At 40.3% G+C, this 8,884-nt stretch overlaps 1 pseudogene; it reads right to left on the bottom strand.

Annotated features, from left to right (window-relative positions):
- Positions 1 to 1,286: 1,286 nt before the first annotated feature.
- Positions 1,287 to 2,888, bottom strand: LOC127674241 (neurotrophin receptor-interacting factor 2-like; annotated as a pseudogene).
- Between the last annotated feature and the right edge of the window lie 5,996 nt (positions 2,889 to 8,884).

Raw genomic sequence — 8,884 nt, 5'->3', positions numbered from 1 at the left:
CTTGTACTACATAAAAGCATTACTGTTAAATTTCCTGTCATTTGTAAATAAACTAACTACACTGTTTTTTTTTCCCACAGCAGAAAAAAGTTTACTTATCTACATGCTTTTAGTTTTGTTCAGTTACACACTTTACCCTGTATAGAAATATCAGTGCAATTTTTGGTACTTGGCTTTTTAACCTTAGACGCATTTTCAGATTTTCTATTTCTTTTTGAGGATAAATGAAGTAATTAAGAACTCCCTGATGGTTTCACTCCTGCCTGCTAGGTGGTGTCCTGAGCTGTCCTTAAGGTGTGGGACTCTCCTTATTCAAAGCCTGTCTCTCATACTCAGCGTCTGCATAGTACATCTCAAGGCAGAAAAAATAGTGCTGTGAGAGGCACGAAGGCTACCATTTGGGCTGCTTCTTGAACTTTATTCCGTGTGTTCTCTGATGCCCAGTACGATGTTAGTTCTGTGTGAATGCCTTCCCATACCTGGTGCACACGTAAGGTCACTCCCCAGTAGGAGTTCTTGCGTGCCTGGTGAGGTGGGAACTCTGATGAAAAGCTTTCCCACAGTGCTGACGTTGGTAGGGCGTGGCTCCAGTATGAGTTCTCAGGTGCTGAGCAGCGACTGAGCGGTCACAGAAGGTCCTCCTACACTCTGAACACTCACATGGTCTCTCTCCACTATGAACTCTAAGATGCTGTGTGAGGGAGGAGCTCTGAACCAGTGCTTTCCCACAGGCCATACACACGTAAGGCCGCTGTCCTGTGTGGATCTTTTTATGCACAGAGAAACACCTAGCATTTTGGAACATTTTTACCACATTCACTGCATCAGCAACCTTGACTCCACTTGTGAATTTTTATAAAGAATATCTGCGGAGCATGCCGGCTGATGGCTTTTCCACAATTGTTGACTCTCCTTACTTCCCCACTTTTAGAACCCTTACAGTAAGTTTTTATACAGGGAGCGCATTTTATTGAAGCATTGATTTCCCTGCCTTTTCCTCTTTCAGAGGTCTTTAGGTGATTTTTTACATAGGGAACATGGTTTTTGGAAGTGGTAACTCCCCTGACTCTTTCCCCTTTAGAACCTTTCTGCCGAGGTTTTACACCTTTCAATGAATTCCTGCTTCCTTGGACTTCATCTTCTTCATAGCCTTCCTGGTGAATTTTTACAGGTAAAGCATGTGTCAAGATACTGCTGTCCCTGGCTCTCCCTGCCCCAGACCCCATCTGGTGATTTTGTATAAATGAGCCTTGTGACATGGAATTGTTACTTGTCCCAACTTTAAGTCACTCAGGGCCTTTCTGGTAACTCTTTGTAGGTGCATCAGGCACCATGGCATTGCTACTGTCCCTAAATCTACCCTCTTCAGAGTCAGTGGCTTTCTGGTAAAATTTTGCAGGCACAGGAAGTGTAATGAGCTGTCTGCTGGCCTGAGCTTTTCCCTGCTCAGAACCCTGTTGGTGTTTTTTATAGAGGAGCCATGTGTCATAGGATTGCTGCCACTCCTGCCTTGCCACTCCAGAGTCCTTCTGCTGATTTCTTATGTGTAAACCTCGTGTCGTGGAAATGGTATTTGTCCTGCCTTTCCCCTTTCCAGTGCCCTTCTGCTTAACTTTTACATGCTTTTTAGGAAGAACTTCATTGAGTAAGCAATGGCTTTCGTGAAGACTAGTTTGGTTGTGAGACTCAGAGCTTTCGGAGAGCTTCTTCTGAGGGTGGCATTTTTCCTGTAGAAGCCCCACTTGATTTGATTCTACGGTATGCATTTCTTGGACCCCATCTTGTGAGATACTTTCAAAGACAGTGGACTGGGTACCATTCCTTGAGAGATCTTTTGGGTTTGGGTTATGAATTAGTTTTAACACAGGAATGGGAGAGTATGGAGTTAACTCTCTGCTTTCCAATGTAGGCTCCTATCCCACTGAGACCAAATTGCCCAAGGTCTCTAGCATCACATCATGATACTCGGTCCTCTGTATTGGACCCAGTAGCTGCCACTCCTCCTGACTGAATTCAACAGTCACTTCCTGCAAAGTCATGGGCTCCTCAGGTAATATGCATGACTCATATGGTATGAGTATCTTGAGGAATTTCTCTCTGCATTGGTAAGGTAGCCACATCCTTCCTTTTCTCCTTTAGTTGATCAGTGGTCTCACTAGAACAGGTAAGCCAAACATCGTTCTTAGACACTGAAGTCATATTCTCCAACAAAGTCACCGCTGCTCTGCAATCTTCTGGTTCCTGTGACTCTACTCACACCCAAAGCTTCTCAGGCAGTATATGCAGAAACTGCTCGAGTACCAGCAACTCAAGGATTGATCTGCTTCTTTGAACGTGTATTGGGCAGCAGTTACTGGTGACACAGCTTACAAAGCTGGGACACAGCCTTCTGGGGACCTGCTGACTCTTCATACTGGAAATATCAGAACTTCTGGTGCAAAGCAAACTCCAGTGTCAAACAAATGCTTGTTTGTCTGTTGAGCTGACTTGAGGTTACCTGGGTTGAAGTCTTCCCCACTTTCTGGATAGAGGGATTGAATCAGGGCATTCCGGGGAACAGCCATATCCTTGTTCAATGTAAGGACCTCAACAACCTTGATCATCATCAGGGAACTCTCAGCAGGAAAGAAATTCATTCCAGAGTCTGGAGAAGGCCCAGAACATTCTAGAAGAATATCTTGAGGAATTTCTCTCTGCATTGGCCAGTAGTCCTCTGCTTCTTCTGAAGCACTTCTGCTTCTTCTGACTGAGATATCACATTTGGCTTGGAAAAGTGATGCTCCATTGATCATGTTACTGTAGTTCTCCATCATGATTTCCCTGTACAGCTACTTCTGTCTGAGGTTCAGCCATGTCAACTCTTTCTTGGTAAATGCCAGTGATACATCTTCGAACTTCATAGATCCAAGGGGCCAGGTTGTTGGAAGCGTGGAACCCATATTGTCCTCCATGTTCTTTTGCCGAGTAGGCAGAATTCTGACGAAACGAGAGGAGGCAGCTGATGTCCTCTAATCCAGAATGCGGTTGGTTTTCTTAAAACTGTGTTTCCCTTCTAGAACGCGATGTCTTCCTCAGGATCTGGACCCACAACTATACACCTTCTCCTGGGTCTGTAGAAGTGGAGTCACTAATGAGGCTGACACTGGGCTCCAGAGGTTGCAAATAAAACAGAAGATGGGTGCTGCCCCTGAGCAGCTTTCCCTCAGCTTTTTGAATGCCTGCAAAAGACACAATGGCGCTGGCCCATTGGTCTTGTCTGGAATTGCCCTAACTGCACTGTTATAAGGTGAGATATTGTTCTGCTTCAGAAGCTCTGCTTACTGAAATGTCTATGTGAAAAGGACCATGGCATACTATTCTTTTAAGTGGTCTAAAAATATTAATAAAATATGTATGTCTGTATTCATAGAGATACATATCAGCACACACAATATTCATAGAAATCTGTAGAGATAATTTGCATTTTAAAAGATGTAGGAGAAAAGGCTAGAAGTAGTTGAATGGTTTTTAAATGTGGAGGCTGTAGGAAGCTGAGGATCACTGCATGGAATTGTATTTGGGCCCAGAACTCTTTTTATTAAGTCATCAAAATAATTTATAATAGTTAAATGCCTCTTAAATATACATGATGTCTTCTGAAGCTAAATGTAATATGCATTTAACCAGTTTTTAAAATCTATTTGGGACATTAAACATGATAGAAGTAGAAAACATTTCTTATGAAATCCTCTATGAAAGGAAATTGTGACAGGTTCCTGATTAGACAGAAACCGGTCCATTTCCAAGGGAGAATACGCAGTGTAAATGTGACTTCATAGAATGAATTGGGTAGTGTTATTTCTCTTTCTATTTTGTGGAATAGTTTGAAGAGTATTGGCATTAGGTCTTATTTGAAGGTCTGATAGAATTCTGCATAAACCCATCTGGTCCTGGGCTTTTTTTTTTTTTTTTTTTTTTTGGTTGGGATACTTTTAATTACCACTTCTATTTCTTTAGGGGTTATGGGACTACTTATATGGTTTATATGATCCTGATTTAGCTTTGTTATTTGGTATCTGTCTAGAAAATTGTCCATTTCTTCCAGATTTTCCAGTTTTGTTGAGTATAGTCTTTTGTAGTAGGATCTGACGATTTTTTGAATATCCTCAATTTCTGTTGTTATGTTGCCTTTTTTTCCTTTTTTTCTTTTTGTTTTTGTTTTTTCATTTTTTTCGAGACAGAGTTTCTCTGTATAGTCCTGGCTGTTCTGGAACTCACTCTGTAGACCAGACTGGCCTCGAACTCAGAAATTTGACTGCCTCTGCCTCTTAATTGCTGGGATTACAGGCATGTGCCACCACTGCCCGGTTATATTGCCTTTTTCATTTCTGATTTTGTTCATTTGGGTACTGTCTCTGTGCCCTCTGGTTAGTCTGGCTAAGGGTTTATCTATCTAGTTGATTTTCTCAAAGAATCAGCTCCAGCTTTTGTTGATTCTTTATATAGTTCTTTTTGTTTCTACTTGGTTGATTTCAGCCTTGAGTTTGATTATTTCCTGCTGTATACTCCTCTTGGGTGCATTTGCTTCTTTTTGTTCTAGAGCTTTCAGGTTTGGTTTTAAGCTGGTAGGGTATGCTTTCTCCAGTTTCTTTTTGGAGGCACTCAGAGCTGAGTTTTCATTTAAGCACTGCTTTCATTTTGACCCATACGTTTGGGTATATTGTGCCTTCATTTTCATTAAATTCTAAAAAGTCTTTATTTCTTCCTTAACCAAGTTACTGAGTAAGGCATTGTTCAGCTTTCATGTCTATGTGGGATTTCTGTTGTTTTCGTTGTTATTGAAGACCAGCCTTAGTCCATGGTGATCTGATAGGATGCATGGGATTATTTAAATCTTCTTGTATCTGTTGAGGTCTGTTTCACAACCAATTATATGGTCAGTTTTGGAGAAGGTACCATAAAGTGCTGAGAAGAAAGTATATTCTTTTGTTTTAGGATGAAATGTTCTATAGATATGTCATTAGTCCATTTGGTTCACAACTTCTGTTAGTTTCAATGTGTCTGTTTAGTTTGTATTTCCATAGTTTGTCCATTGATGAGAGTGGGGTGTTGAATTCTCCCACTTTTATTGTGTGAGTGCAATGTGTGCTTTGAACTTTAGTAAAGTTTCTGTTACGAATGTGGTTGCCCTTGCATTTGGAGCATAGATGTTCAGAACTGAGAGTTCTTCTTGGTAGATCTTTCCTTTGAGTGTGAAGTATCCTTCCTTTCCCTTTTGATAACTTTTGGTTGAAAGTTGCTTTTATTCGATCTTAGAATGGCTACTTCAGCTTGTTTCAGGGACCATTTGCTTGGAAAATTGTTTTCCAGTCTTTTACTCTGAAGTAGTGTCTTTGACACCGAGGTGGATTTCCTATATGCAGCAAAATGCTGGGTCCTGTTTATGTGTCCAGTCTGTTAGTCTATGTCTTTTTATTGGGGAATTGAGTCCATTGATGTTAAGGGATATTAAGGAATAGTGATTGTTGCTTCCTGTTGTTTTTGATGTTATCTTTATGTTTGTGTGGCTATCTTCTTTTGGGATTGTTGAAAGAAGATTACTATTTTGCTTTTTATAGGGGATAGTTTCCCTCATTGTGTTGACATTTTCCATCTATTATCCCTTGTAGTGCTGGATTTGTTGAAAGATATTGTGTAAATTTTTGTCATGGAATATCTTGGTTTCTCCGTCTATGGTAATTGAGAGTTTTGCTGGGTATAATAGCCTGGGCTGGCATTTGTGTTCTTAGGGTCTGTACAACATCTGCCCAAGATCTTCTAGCTTTCATAGTCTCTGTTGAGAAGTCTGTTATATTTCTGGTAGTTCTGCCTTTATATGTTACTTGATTATTTTCCCTTACTGCTTTTAATATTCTTTCTTTGTTTAGTGCATTTGGTGTCTTGACTACTTGACTGTTATGTGTCAGCAGGAATTTATTTTCTGGTCCCATCTATTTGGAGTTCTGTAGGCTTCTTGTATGTTTATGGACATTTCTTTCTTTCTTTCTTTTTTCTTTCTTTCTTTCTTACTTTCTTTCTTTCTTTTGTTTTGTTTGTTTTTTGGATTTTTTTTTTTTTTTTTTTTTTTTTTTTTTTTTTTTGAGGCAGGGCTTCTCTGTATAGCCATGGCTGTCCTGGAACTGACTTTGTAGACCAGGCTGGCCTTGAACTCAGAAATCTGCCTGCCTCTGCCTCTCAGAGTGCTGTGATTACAGATGCGCGCCACCACTGCCCAGCTGGGCATCTTTTCCTTTAGGTTAGGGAAGTTTGCATCTATAATTTTGTTGAAGATATTTACTGGCCCTTTAAGTTGAGAATCTTCACTCTCTTCTATACCCATTATCCTTAGGTTTGGCCTTCTCTTTGTGTCCTGGATTTCCTGGTTGTTTTGGGTTAGGAGCTTTTTGTATTTTGCATTTTCTTTGACTGTTGTGTCAATGTTTTCTTTTCTTTTCTTTTCTTTTTTTCTTTTTTTCTTTTTTTTTTTTTTTTTTTTTGAGACAGGGTTTCTCTGTGTAGCCCTGGTTGTCCTGGAACTTACTCTGTAGACCAGGCTGGCCTCAAACTCAGAAATCTGCCTGCCTCTGCCTCCCAAGTGCTGGGATTAAAGGTGTGTGCTACCACTGCCTGGCTGTGTCAATGTTTTCTATGCAATCTTCTGAACTTGAGATTCTCTCTTCTATATTTTTATTCTGTTGGTGAAGCTTGCATCTATGATTCCTGATCTTTCTCCTAAGTTTCCTATCTCCAGGGTTGTCTCCCTTTGTGATTTCTTTATTGTTTTTATTTCCATCTTTAGATCCTGGATGGTTTTGGCCAATTCTTTCACCCATTTAGTTGTGTTTTCCTGTAATTCTTTAAGAGATTGTGTTTCCTCTTTAAGAGCTTCTAGCTGTTTACCTTTGTTCTCCTGTATTTCTTTAAGGGAGTCATTTATGTCCTTCTTAACATTCTCTCTCAACATCATGAGCTGTGATTTTAAATCAGAGTCTTGGTTTTCTGGTGTGTTGGGGTATCCAGGGCTCTCACTGGTGGGACAACTGGTTTCTGATGATTCCCAGTAGCCTTTTTTTCTGTTGCTTATGTTCTTGTCCTTGCCTTTCAAGATTTAGTTATCTCTGGTGTTAGCTGGTCTTGCTTTCTCTGACCGTGGATTATCCCTCCTGAAAGCCTGTGTGTTAGTATTCCTGGGAGAGCAGTTCTCTCTTTGAGGAATTTGAGTGTGGAAAACTGTGGCACTCTGGGTGAGCTCTGGGATGCAGATAGAAAACAGAAGAATCCTATCCCCAGCTGTTCCTTGGTTCCTGTGTCCTGATGGCTCAGGAATTTTAGAGAAGTGGTGGTCTTACCTGGGCTCCCAAGTGTGTCAGAGCTCCTGGAAGACCAGCTCTCTCCCAAAGATATTTAGGTATGGAGCATTGTAGCAAAGGATCAGCTCTAGGCCCGGTGGCACAGGGTCATCTCCAGACACATACCCAACAGAAATCATAAGATTCCTGTCCCAGGCTGCTCCTTGGTTCCTGTGTCCTGAAATCAGGGAGGGTCCCTCAGAGCAGAAGTGGTGGTCTTACTTGTGCTCACATGTATCTGTACTCCTGGGAGACCAGATCTCTCCTGGAGGTATATGGGTATCCAAAACTTTTCGTTTTTGAAGAAAGAAGTTTATTGTTTCAAGACACTATCCAAGTAGCAATCACTTAATGCACAGAGAAGCCAGATTTAGTTGATAAACGTAATCATGGTATAGACACAAGTTTAGGATATGGGAGCCTAGTAAAAACTAGAAAGTATTTTAAAGAGTTGAGGATATGCAATTTCAACCCCGTTAGCTGTGCAAATATTAAGCACCTTCTAATGTAAACCATTGGTTTTTCACATACGACTGGTTTGAAAGAGGGAATAAGTATGATCATTTGGGAGATAGATACATTTGTGTAAGATTTAATTGAAGTAAGATATGTAAACTACATAGGTATTTCAATAAGTAATATAAGGTACAATATTAGTAATATAAGGTAATATAAACTACATAGGTATTTCAGTAAGTAAAAGCCAATATGAAAAACTGTTAATTCTAAGACTTTAGCTCAGTGACTAAAGTGTTTGCCATGCAAGACTTCTATTTGAGTCCCTAGAACTATGTGAAAGTTCTACCTACAGAAAGAAGAGGCAGACAGGATAATCCCCATAAGATTATGCATTGTATAGTCCGGTGTTAGTAATACAAAAACAACACAAATCTTGTTTCAAGCAGAGTGGCATGTGAAGATCAACACCTGATCTTTTATGAATGCCACATGTATGGAGTGTGTATGACCATACTCACACACCTAAATGTTCATGTGCTTTCCTACACATAGAATTATTCTATTGAAGGATTAGTATCATGAGAGATAGGCAGTAAGAAGGAAACTCTAAAGGATTCAGAAATAACAGGAATTCAGGGAGTTCTGTTTTAAGGAGTAGACGTGTGTGATAGAGCTCCCCAGATGGGTGGACTGGGCCTGGCATAGCTAACTAGAGCCTAGGACTCATCATGAGGTCACACCAGTAGAATTTGCTACAAATCTACCATATGAGTACAGCTGAAGACAATGATTTGCAGTCTCACTAGACCAGCCATTCTCAACCTCTGGGTCTTTCCCCCTTTGGGGATCACATAATAGATATCCTGAATATCAGATATGTACATTTACAGTTCATAAAAGTAGAACAAATTACCATTATGAATAGCAACAAAATGAGAAATGTAGACACAATAAGACCATACCTGGAAGATTTTTGTCACCATACTCAGGTGGTTAGCACATGAGACCTTTACAAGGATGCATAAATGACAGTTCTGAGGACATCCAAGGCTATCCCT

This window comes from Apodemus sylvaticus, chromosome 23 (genome assembly GCF_947179515.1).
Source record: "Apodemus sylvaticus chromosome 23, mApoSyl1.1, whole genome shotgun sequence".
In the NCBI taxonomy this organism is placed as follows: Eukaryota; Metazoa; Chordata; class Mammalia; order Rodentia; family Muridae; genus Apodemus; species Apodemus sylvaticus.
The sequence above is the reverse complement of the archived record's forward strand: the minus strand, read 5'-3'. Positions and strand labels throughout refer to the sequence as shown.